Source organism: Triticum urartu, chromosome 5A (assembly GCF_056163025.1).
Source record: "Triticum urartu cultivar PI428250 chromosome 5A, HENAU_Tu73, whole genome shotgun sequence".
Lineage (NCBI taxonomy): Eukaryota > Viridiplantae > Streptophyta > Magnoliopsida > Poales > Poaceae > Triticum > Triticum urartu.
In genome coordinates this window covers 278,508,668-278,520,137 of record NC_141877.1, presented here as the reverse complement: position 1 = coordinate 278,520,137, position 11,470 = coordinate 278,508,668, and the positions used below count along the sequence as shown (strand labels likewise).

The window sequence follows — 11,470 nt, the reverse complement described above, 5'->3', positions numbered from 1 at the left end:
AAATTGATAAAAGAGATAAATTAACAATGTATACATATAGAGCGATGATCGAATTAAAATTCTATTACAAATTAATATCTATTGTTCCTTGTTGTTGTGTTTACGCAATTCTCACACAATATTAGAAAATGGTGCTTTTAGCTTCATTCACACGATATTTAAGCAAGTATAATAAAAACTTCTTCCTGAGCCTACATTGGTCAGCTACATTTTAATCTTACTTTATATCATAATAAATGTGCTGCTGTAATCATGGAGTAGTGCTTCTAGCATTGTTGAGAGTACTTAGAAGTGACCATAATCCATAGTACCTGTGTTGCTCCTGTTGCAAATCCCAACCCCAACCCGCGCTCATTCTCAACCCCCACTTTGATCACAAAGTCCACTGACTCGCACCGGCATGACGGTTAGCAAGGGACAAGGTGGGAAACCGCCTACAGATGTTATTCACTACATGCATATAGCAATTTTTTCTAAGTATATAATGCTACCCGAACATGCACTCAATAAAAAGATAATGCTAGTCATCTTATATAGATCATCAAAAATTTGCCTTCACCAAATTTGTACAAAAACAAAAGACAAAAACACCTTAACGTGAGATATGATTTTCTAATCCGGCGGTAGCGCCACTCCCTTGATAAATCACGAGCTTGTGCTCTAGATTTACATGCTTGATCATTCTCTTCCCCGTCGGCCTCTGCCTCCGCTCCCCAGCCTTGTTGCCCTCCTCCCCTGACCTCCTTGGCTTCAAGTAAGTCTCGTACAAAGTTTTGTCACTTTGTCTAGATTTTTGGCCCTAAATCATGGGCGTCCTCAGTACACGCACCTCTGAAAAATAGAGAGCATCCATATAAGCTTAAATGCTTGGCCAAGGTCGGCTTAAAAAACGGACTTCTTCCTTGGTTGTTGTAGAACTACATGGCCTGAGCTGCAGTTATTTTATATCTGCTATTTTGCATTGCCAGCGTTCATGTGTCACCTCCAACCTGCATCAGCAAAATATGTAGGCCTCAGTAGTATACTGGACAACTCCAAACCTCATGGAATTGCATAATTTCCATACACCTGCATCGGGCTTGCCTATCAACTACTCAGGTAAGAGTTGAAACCGAGCTCAACCGGTAAGCAAAAAAAATTAAAAATCAGTTCAGGAAAAATGTTGCGCCCTTCTCGAGTCTCGACAGTATGCAAGAATCATGCCTAAACACTATGTGCAGACATGATGAGAGATGCCACCACATGTCACGGTTGTAAACCAGAAAACAGCTAGCCATTCCTATTATACAGATTTGCAAGTCTTAGGATGTGGTAAAATTCTAGGTAAGCAGGTTAGCACTGCCGTACTTGTCATTTGGATCAATACGGCTGTTATACATCTCTGACCTCCTCAGTCCATCAGTAAAAGAGCAAATCATGTAAGGCTTGATTCATATAAGTGTGCATGTGCAATGCACTTCTTGTCAGGAACAAAAAATTTGAATACACAAAGCTAATGTAGAGAAACCTGCAGAGAAAACCAGTACCAGGACATAGTAAAAGTAAACTCTGGAGGAAAATAAACGTGCATTGACCATATATGACTATAAACGACACAACTAAGAAAGCAGTTCCATGCTTTCATGTGACAAACTTCAATAATGCTTAGTAGTTTGTACAATATAATATAAGCAAATATGAAAATGAAATATGGTAAAATCACCCATCCATGGCAGTTTAAGCAAATTATGTAAGTTAACAAGGCAGAAGCAGAAACAGAGTTTTAGCATGTTACCTTTCAAATGACTGTAAGATATCTAACATCAAGGAGTGATCCCGAAAGTCATACTCATAGCAGCCAGAGAGGACATTAGCGACCTTCGTAGGTAAATTGTACAGGAACATCGGTTTCTATTTCTTCAGGACAACTGACTGATAAATCTCATCTGGTGATTTGGCACACCAAGTCTGAACGCCACTGAACATCTCAAGAATGCTCCAAGCGAAACCCCAATGAGTCAGTCTTGTAACTAATTGGGCCTCTGATGTTTGGTCGCCAATATATTTTATGCTTTCAGTAATCACTCTTGTTGTTAGATATTTGTGATGTGAGCAAAACCAATGTACTACATATATAAATTGAATTAATACAGTTTATTTTACAAAAGCACACAATACAGTAATTTAGGATATAGATCAGAGGTTTCTATAGAATCTAAGCATTTAAAAGGAACATATTTTCACTCATGCTGCCATAACAATTTGGCAATGAGAATCTTGTAAGAACTACATTTTCAGCGATACAATCAAGAAATTATCAATTCCTAAGACCCTAGCTAGAATCCAATAATGATTTATAACAAGGAGGGTCTAGCAAGAGCAAGATGGACACCATCAATGAAATTTCGTCAAGCCTGTGATGCACAGCAACCAACAATGGTGGAGGAAAGTGAGTTGTACCTGAATAGTGCCGACCGAAGCGACTCAGTCTGAGATTTCGTAGCCACAACCATGGCAAGCATGCACGGCCTCACCATGAGCGAGAGAGGGCACCAAAGCCATTCTGGCTCAAATAGGATGAAGGTGTTAGTGCTAGGAGAAGCATATGCCCCCTGGCCGTTGCGTAGACAGCTCTCTACATGCAAATACAATACAAAAAATTGTTGGAATTGTCAGCTGAATAGCAAATTCAGTTAGAATTTCATGTGAACATAAAACCTCAATTTAATGAGATCAATAAATCTTATTTTTACAAAAATAATAAACACAAGCACTAGAACAATACTTGTACCTAAATAAAGTTTACAGATGCACATGAATAGATCCACACGAACAGAGCCAAACAAAGGGTCGAGTTAGTAACCTCACCATGATCCCGAGATAATTGCTATCCATATGGAGGCGACTCCATCATTGCTATGGAGTAGAACTACGGAACCACAGAACAACATCTCTCCTCATGGAAACCGGGGTGAGAAGAACACGTAGAGGAGCATCATGTCAGGTCACATAAGGCGCGATGTCAGGCACGCCGGCAACCAGCAATGCCATGGAGAAGAAACATAGCAGAACCAGCTGAGCGAGGATGTAGTGGATCAATGGGAAGGTCAACACAACAGCTTGGACCAATTGAATTGATGGCCATTAGATGGGTCGGTGAAAGAGAATTGGGTGGCGCTTGGCCAGGGTCTTTCTTTGCAATGTTCTTCTTCTTCGGGATTGCACTCCGTTGCCACACTTCCCTGTGGTCTTCTCCATCCCGCCAGACACCCCCTGCTTCTTCTCACGCCGTCCCGCGGTCTCGTGTCACTCGATGGCCTCGCTGCTTGGTAGCTACTTCACTGTAACAATGGGAACCAATCTTGTTTCAAGACAAGATTCTGTCAGTGAAAACTACAAAACGCATGAATCATCATGAAAACGAATAGCAGTACATCATAACCAAGTGAAGAAATAAATAAGAAGTGAAAGGAACTTGCAGAAATCAATTTCATATGCGAGGATAATCTGCAAAATATGTTTGTCAAGACAAATCTAAAAACCAAACTGCTTGTGTGACTTTAATATGAATTAAATTGCTGAACCAAATATGTTTGTCAAGACAAATCTGAAAACCAAACTGCTTGTGTGACCTTAATACGAATCAAATTGCTGAACCTCGGTATAGTGGAAAAGATATTACTAACCTATAGAGTAAGACTTCCAATCCTACTGTTTGCTAGCAGCATAATAATGTGACTCCCAGCATACACCAACAATGCGAAAAAATTAGAGCTGGAAGGCATGAATTCCTAATACAAAGAACACGATGATGAAAAACTAATTCAAGCTGAACAGAATCAAATCCTACAGCTCATCCATCTTATGAGGAAAGGATTCCTGCTTCCAAAATGAAGATACCCTGCAAATAACATGGAAAATACAAGTGAGTTTGTACAACAAAGCTGATCCTATTGGAAAGTGCCTACTAATTCAGGATGAGCGGGTAAGAAAGCATCAGACTAATATGGTGCAGATTTTGATTGGCTATGGCACATGTAACTTTGAAATTGCCGTGAAGAAGCTAATATTCAAGGCACAAAATGAGATCTGAGATACAGTATAAATTGACAAGTAGATCTCAGTTTATCATCTGCTTTGAAATTAATTGGAATATAAAGAACTCTGCCACAAGGAAACGCACCCATAGCAGATCAGTCTGAATACAGGTAGCAACAAATCGAATTTGCATCACAACCTTTTCAGTTTCTGAACGGATAGAAGGGAGGAAAGAGCCGGGAAGTCTTACCAAGCAGGATTGGTGTCCGAGACGAAGTCATACTCGAGGGACAGGTAGTTGAGGTATCCGTCCATGTCGCCCACCACGCCGTCCTTCCGAAAGAACTCTGCCCCGCCGATCTTGCCCCCCTTCTCTCCCATGCCACGCGCCAGGGGCGGCGGCGGTCGGGGCGTAGGTTTAATTTCGTAGGTTAACCCTCGTAAAATTTTTTAGGACGATTTTCTGTCAATGAACCGTAGTGTTTCACAACTGACATCATACGAGCATACCGATTTTTATTTCGTGGTTCAAGGGCGGAGGGGGAATCGAAGGGATGCGGGAGGTGGGATCGAGGACGAAAAAAACCGTATCTGATGGGACGAAAATTGACCGGCGGTGACTACCAACTGCTCCATTAGGAGTAGAGATATCATAGATATGTCTTTTTTTTGTAGTGCTATTCAATCTATTTAAGCAAGCAGGCCGCGCCGACCAAACCCTTCCTCCAGTCTTCTGTCCTCTGCGCACACCGTCACTCACCAAGAAGTCCAAGTTCGCCAGGAACGTCTTGTTCTCGATGCAAGATGGTGCGGAGAAAGGTTATCGCCTCCTTATTCATGCTTATGTCTTGAGAGATTTGAAAAGAGCGCAATGCAAGGGTCTTTCGCAACACTGCCGCTACAACGATGATGGTCGTCGCGAAGATCAAAGAGGAGGCACATCTTTGGGCTATGGCAAGTGCCATCCACTTGAGTATTGTAATGCCGCGAAAGTAGTTCTTTGTTCCACGCTTTGCGGCTATTTGTCTAAAACCTTCTTCCTTAATTAATGAAAATGGCAAATATTTTGTCTTGATTAAAAAAAATGGTGGATTCGGATGAGCTCCGGATCCTGGCATCATCGCACACAGTTTCCATGCCCGTCATCCTCGATCGCTCCGTTAGTGCAGGAGGTCGTGCTTTCCTCCGTCGACGATGAGCAGAAGTAGCCGTCGTCCTTCCTTGACGAGGCGGCGCAGACCAGCACGGAGTTCCAGTGGATGATGGAGCTCACAATTTCGAGAGGTTGGGCCATGATTGTTGCTCGGCGGTACCCTAGCCGCCCTGCTGCCGCGTCACGGGTAGTCACGCTCACCCTCCGTGCAAACCGCGACATCGACATTCAAATTGGACGTTGTGTCAAGAAGGATCCCCGTCTCCACCACACAACCACAGTCACCAAATAGGAAGCCACATAAAAGATGAGGTGAAGGAGGAACCGCCCGCTGAATAAGGAGGAGGAGCCTGGCAATGCCGTAGCCAACACAGGCGGGTGCATCCTCCACTACCTCGGATGCGATGAATACTCATCATCCTCACACACGTACATTACGGCGGCCAATAGGGTTGATACCGACTAGGCGCATCGGGACGCCGAAACGCGACTTGTGGGGCGGCGTTCGCCATGTCCGACATCGCACCGGACTGGGTCATCACCGACTTGGACCTCGCGTTAGCCTGGGCCGAGGATCGGTCGAGGACCACGGCCAAAACATCCGCCGGTGCCGGCGCCGCCTCAGCGACTAGCTGGAAGGGCCACAATGACTCTGACAAGGACGATTCCGATGGCAAGGAAGGCAGCGGCGAAGCTATGTACAATGCTGAGGGGGGCCGTGGCCTCCCAGCCCAAATGAGATTTATTTTTTACGTGGTAGTAGTCTGCAAACAATACACATGCTTTGGGAAAGACCCAGCATGCCATCCACATGCATGCAGCACATCCAAGCACATCTTTGCATCGTCAGTTCATCACACACGCACACAATTCAAGCTCGGCTGCTTCGCCTCTATTCTCCAGCCATGCTCGCGCACGTCTGATTGTCTCTATCCACGAACTAGGCAACTAGCCGCCCTGCCGCCGCACTCCCTTGACCCCGACGCTGACGAGAAGCTCGCCCTGATCGGCACGCGTGGCCTGCGAACATCCCGGCGCCGAGGAGGGGGAACAAGGGCCCGCCTAGGACCGTTGTCTTCGCCTCTTCGCCACTGGCCTGGCCCTCTATAGATTCTTGTCAAGCTCCGCCACTAGAGGGAGGCCATGCGTACGAGGTCACCGCCCGGTACCTCACATAGTTTAGTTTAGCATTTTTAATGTAGGTGTCCAATTTCGTTCGATTTGCATGTAATATATCGAGCTTCCTCAAATTTCGTTTGTTTTGTTCAATTTGAGTTAGAAATGTGGCAGACGTTTTGTGCAGATAGTTAGCTGGCCGGCCTTTTCATATCCGTGTCCAAGAATGCGTTCGACACGTCCACGGACGTTTAGTGTGTCGAATTTGATGTACGCATATCCGCAAAAAAAATGATGTACGTGGGAGATGCCTTTATCCTTGTGTGGATGGTCAGTAATCCATCTCTGTCGACAAGAAGTCATGGAGCTGATTAGCTTGCTTGGCTAGCTTGCACTTGCATAGAAAGGTACACGTTAAGCTATTCACGCTAGTTTATCGTACTTGTTTGCCATGTCGTTGTGATAGTGATATAATGTCATTTGCTTTAACTAGATAAGTACTTTGTTTTTTTTGGTCTGCATATAAGATTTGATTAAAGTCAAACATTATAAAGCTTGACCCCGTTTGAGGTTTTTTCTGTGAGATAAAACCCTTTTCTTGCTTTTCTCTCGTTTTGCACATCTTCCGTGCCCATGATCACGTGATCCTTCATGTATTTCCTGTTGCTTTCTCCTAAATCAATGAAGCCGGCAAATCCGGATCTTTCAAAAAAAAAGCTTGACCAACTTTGTAGAAAAAAAATCAACATCCATAATTTTAAAGCTATATGATATGAAAAACAATTTCATGATGCATCTAATAATATTAATTTCATATTGTAAATCTTGATCTATTTTTTCTATTAACTTAGTTAAAATTAACAAAATTTGACTTTGATCAAATCTTATATGTAGACTAAAAAGAAACGAAGGGAGTAACATTTATCAACGCTAGCTGGATGTTGTATTCTTTTGACAGTACTCCATTATTGTCATTGGCTCCACTTCAGGCTCATAGATCAATCTCCACAGAGCAACACTGAGAGGTGGTGATCAGAGACATGAAGTGAGCTTCTTAGGTAGTAGATGCAGCTAGCTAGCATAGCTACACAAATCTAATCAAGATAAAGATGGGACTATTTGGGTGAACAAATGGTCGTGCAGAACAGCATGCAGCAGAAGCAAGATTTGACAATTGAGTAGAACATGATAGATTGACCGATTTGGATAGACCGGCATATGGATGCAGTCAGATCGTTGCCCCCAAGAGAATAGGATAGCTACGATATAGGGCGTGGGAGACAAGATCAGTGCACTATTTCTGTTTTTTGCACGAAACGACCGTCGTGTACTTACTCGTACCGCGTTATATGACCCCGTGTGATAAGATTGAGGCAATTGAAGTGGGCTTCCAGTCCCCAGTTCCGTCGCATTAGGTGATAAGTATGTTTGTCTCAAAAAGAAAAGTGATGAGTATGTTTTCTTCTTGCGGGAAAGGTGATAAGTATGTTTACCATCCCAAACTATACCAAGTGACTTTTTCCAGTAATTTAAACCCCTAACCTAATTAACCACCCGCTTGATTTGTTTTGTCTCAATGGTAAAGAGGTTTTTTTAATCAAAGATATAAGAGCACTTCTATACAGCCGACATTTTTTAACAACATGCACAAAACTGCCATTTGTACTTGTGTTTCTAAGGCTGGTTGTAATGAGAAGTATCATATATTCCCTTTGTTTTTATTTACTCCGCATTTTAGCTTTGCTTAAAGTCAAATTTTATAAATTTTGACAAAGTTTATAGACAGAAATAATAACATACTTCCTCCGTTCCGAAATAATTGTCGCTGGGGCATCGTTCCGACCAGGTGAAACAGTGTGAAAGTACAATACTACCCTGATTTGAAATCGATCGAAAGGCGTCTTCCTCTGTCGCTCCTCCCCTCCGCCAGGCTTCTCCGCCGTCGCTGCTCCCTTTCGCCGGGCTCCTCCGTCGTCCGCATCTCCGGCGTCATTCCCCGCCGCGGTCCGCAACTCCCTCGCCGGCCGGCTGCCCTTCCCCGCCGTGGTCCGCAGCTCCCTCATCGGCCGCCCTTCCCCGCCGCGGTCCGCAGCTCCCTTGCCGACCGCCCTTCCCGCTGGCTGCCTGCTCAGCCACAACTTCGGATCCTTCGCTGCTGGCCACAGATCCTTCGACGGCCGCCTTCCCCCACTCCAATCAAGAGCTCGAGGTCAGGCGCTGCGCTGTCCACTTCTGTTGCTCCTCTCGTTTCTGCTCCTTTCCACTCCAATCAAGAGAATCTGCAATTGATCCAAAAAACAGGTCAATTGATGTCAATTTGATTAACTAAATCATCCAAAAACCAGAATGATAAGTCCATATGCTACTGTTGATCCCAAGACCGGAATGACAAGTCCAGGTGTTCCTCAATTGAGGAATTTGATTAACTAAATCATCCAAAAACCAGGATGATAAGGCCCCATGCTACTGTTGATCCCAATTTTGATGCATATCAATTTCTGTTTGAGTTGTCCATACTCAATTTGTATGTGTATATTTCTACTCATGCTTGTAATACTTCATTTAGTACAATTGTTCAGAGATCATTATGAACTTTAATATCAGTAACAGTACTCCAAGCAGTATTTTTCAGTAACAGTATTGTTCACAACAAGCAATATTGTTCAGAGATCATTTTCTTAAAGTATTGACATATTCCTTATTTCTTAAAGTTAACTCCAGCAGACAAAGAGAAGGAGAAGAGAGAAAAAAATCATTTATTTTTAAAAGTGCTGATGCAAGCAGTAGAGTACACAAAACCTTCATTAGAGTATAAAAAGTTTATGCAAGCATTAAAGGAATTGTTTCAGTTATTTTAATTAACTGGGGAAAGTTTCAGCTAATTTTATTAAAGGAAAAGGTTGAGTTAATTTTAATTAAAATAAAAGAAGAGAAGAGAATAGCAGAGCAAGCAATGCTACTGTTGCTGCACTTGCTGAAAAGAGAAGAGAAGTCAAGAGAAGGAGCGTACTCCTGCTGCAATTCATTTAATTTTAGTTAACTCAAAAGTTCATTTACTGAAAAAAATCATTTAGTTTTAATTAAAAAACAAGTTTCAGTTAATTAAAATTAACTGAAAAGGTTTCATTTAGATTTAATTAATACGAAATATTCATTTAGTTTTAACTACTGAAAACAGTGGATCATTGTTCAGAGAAGAGCAAGCAGGAGTACATTCAATTTGTCAAGACTTACTCGGTGCATCAACCAAAGAGAAATCATTTTTGTTTCAAAAATTTCATTTGCTTGTGTGGAGTACTCCATTTAAATGAAAGAGAAGAGAAAGAGAAGAGAAGAGAAAAAGAGAGCAAGAAGAGAGAAGAAGAGAAACTTTTAATTTTACTCCTACTCCTACTAATCATATTAATCCTACTCCTAATCCTAATTTTAATTTTGCTCCTACCTACTCCTAATTTTAAGTACTCTACAGTAACAGAAAAGGTACTGAATTTTCTTAATTTGATCATACCACCATCTCAATGAATTAATGTTAATTAAAGGAGTACATTTTCTTAATTTTCAGTAGTACAAATTCCAGCAACATTATCAGTCCAAAACATTAAGCTATTAATTGAAATTTGTGTGCATAATTGAATTTAACTGAAATTACATCTATCTCTGAAATTAATACCAACTGGTCCTTTGGTCTAAGTGGTGGCAATTCTTGAGTAAGTACATTCATTATTCTGCTGATGAAGAGCTATATTTGCAATGGATGGCGGTTGATAACCCACAAGTATAGGGGATCGCAACAGTTTTCGATAAGTAAGAGTGTCGAAGCCAACGAGGAGCTAAAGGCAGAACAAATATTTCCTCAAGTTCTATCGACCACCGATACAACTCTATGCACGCTTGACGTTCGCTTTACCTAAAACGAGTATGAAACTAGAAATACTTTGTAGGTGTTGTTGGATAGGTTTGCAAGATAATAAAGATTACGTAAATAAAAAGTAGGGGCCATTTAGATAAAGACACAACTAAGTTAGGTTTAGTAGAGAGCTTGTTGTTACGAGAAAGTTATTTGTCCCTAGGCAATCGATAACTAGACCAATAATCATTATTGCAATTTTATATGAGGGAGAGGCATAAGCTAACATAGTTTCTCTATTTGGATCATATGCACTTATGATTGGAACTCTAGCAAGTATCCGCAACTACTAAAGATCATTAAGGTAAAACCCAACCATAGCATTAAAGCATCAAATCCTCTTTATCCCATACGCAACAACCCCCTTACTCGGGTTTGTGTTTAAGTCACTCACGCAACCCACTATAAGTCATGAACGTATTGCAACACCCTACATCGGGGATCCTTCACGCTTGCGCGACACGGAGAGCACCATAGGACAACACCAATAATAAAACATGCAACTGAAACCAACCTTGATCATCAAATAACTCATAGGACAAAACGGATCTACTCAAACATCATAGGATAGCCATACATCATTGGGAAATAATATATAGCGTTGAGCACCATGTTTAAGTAGATTACAGCGGGTAAAAGAGAGGTTACACCGCTGCATAGAGGGGGGAGAGTTGGTGATGATGGCGGTGAAGTTGTTGGTGAAGATTGTGGTGATGACGATGGCCCCCGGTGGCACTCCGGTGCCACTGGAAGCGAGGGGGAGAGAGCCCCCTCCTTCTTCTTCTTCCTTGACCTCCTCCCTAGATGGGAGAAGGGTTTCCCCTCTGGTTCATGACCTCCATGGCGTGGGAGGGGCGAGAGCCCCTCTGAGATTGGATATGTCTCTTTGTTTCTGTGTTTTCAGATTCTACCCTTTCACCGTTTCTTATATTTCTGGAGATCCGTAACTCTGATTGGGTTGAAATTTTAACACGATCTCTATCCGGATATTAGCTTTCTTGCGGCGAAAGAAGGGCATCAACCGCCTTACGGGGTGGCCACGAGGGTCAGGGGCGCGCCCCCTGCCTCATGGCCCCCTCGGGCATCGTCTCACGTGGATTTTTCTTCCAAAAATTCATATATATTCCAAAAAAAAATCTCTGTCATTTTTTATCCCGTTTGGACTCCGTTTGATATGGATATTCTGCGAAACAAAAAACATGCAACAAACAGGAACTGGCACTGGGCACTGGATCAATATGTTAGTCCCAAAAATAGTATAAAAAGTTGCCAAAAGT

The 11,470-nt window shown here is 42.4% G+C and overlaps 1 long non-coding RNA gene across 13 annotated transcripts; it reads right to left on the bottom strand.

Moving 5' to 3' along the window:
- Nucleotides 1-507: 507 nt before the first annotated feature.
- On the bottom strand, nucleotides 508-4,499 carry LOC125508308 (uncharacterized). 13 transcript variants are annotated; one of them, XR_015604488.1, is made up of 6 exons: nucleotides 4,268-4,499; nucleotides 3,830-3,880; nucleotides 2,848-3,320; nucleotides 1,348-2,614; nucleotides 896-989; nucleotides 508-831 (listed from the first exon to the last, which is right to left on the bottom strand). It is a non-coding gene; the product is annotated as an uncharacterized LOC125508308 (long non-coding RNA). The 13 variants fall into 13 exon arrangements; XR_015604490.1 differs by having other exon boundaries at nucleotides 922-989; XR_015604492.1 differs by having other exon boundaries at nucleotides 1,775-2,614.
- Between the last annotated feature and the right edge of the window lie 6,971 nt (nucleotides 4,500-11,470).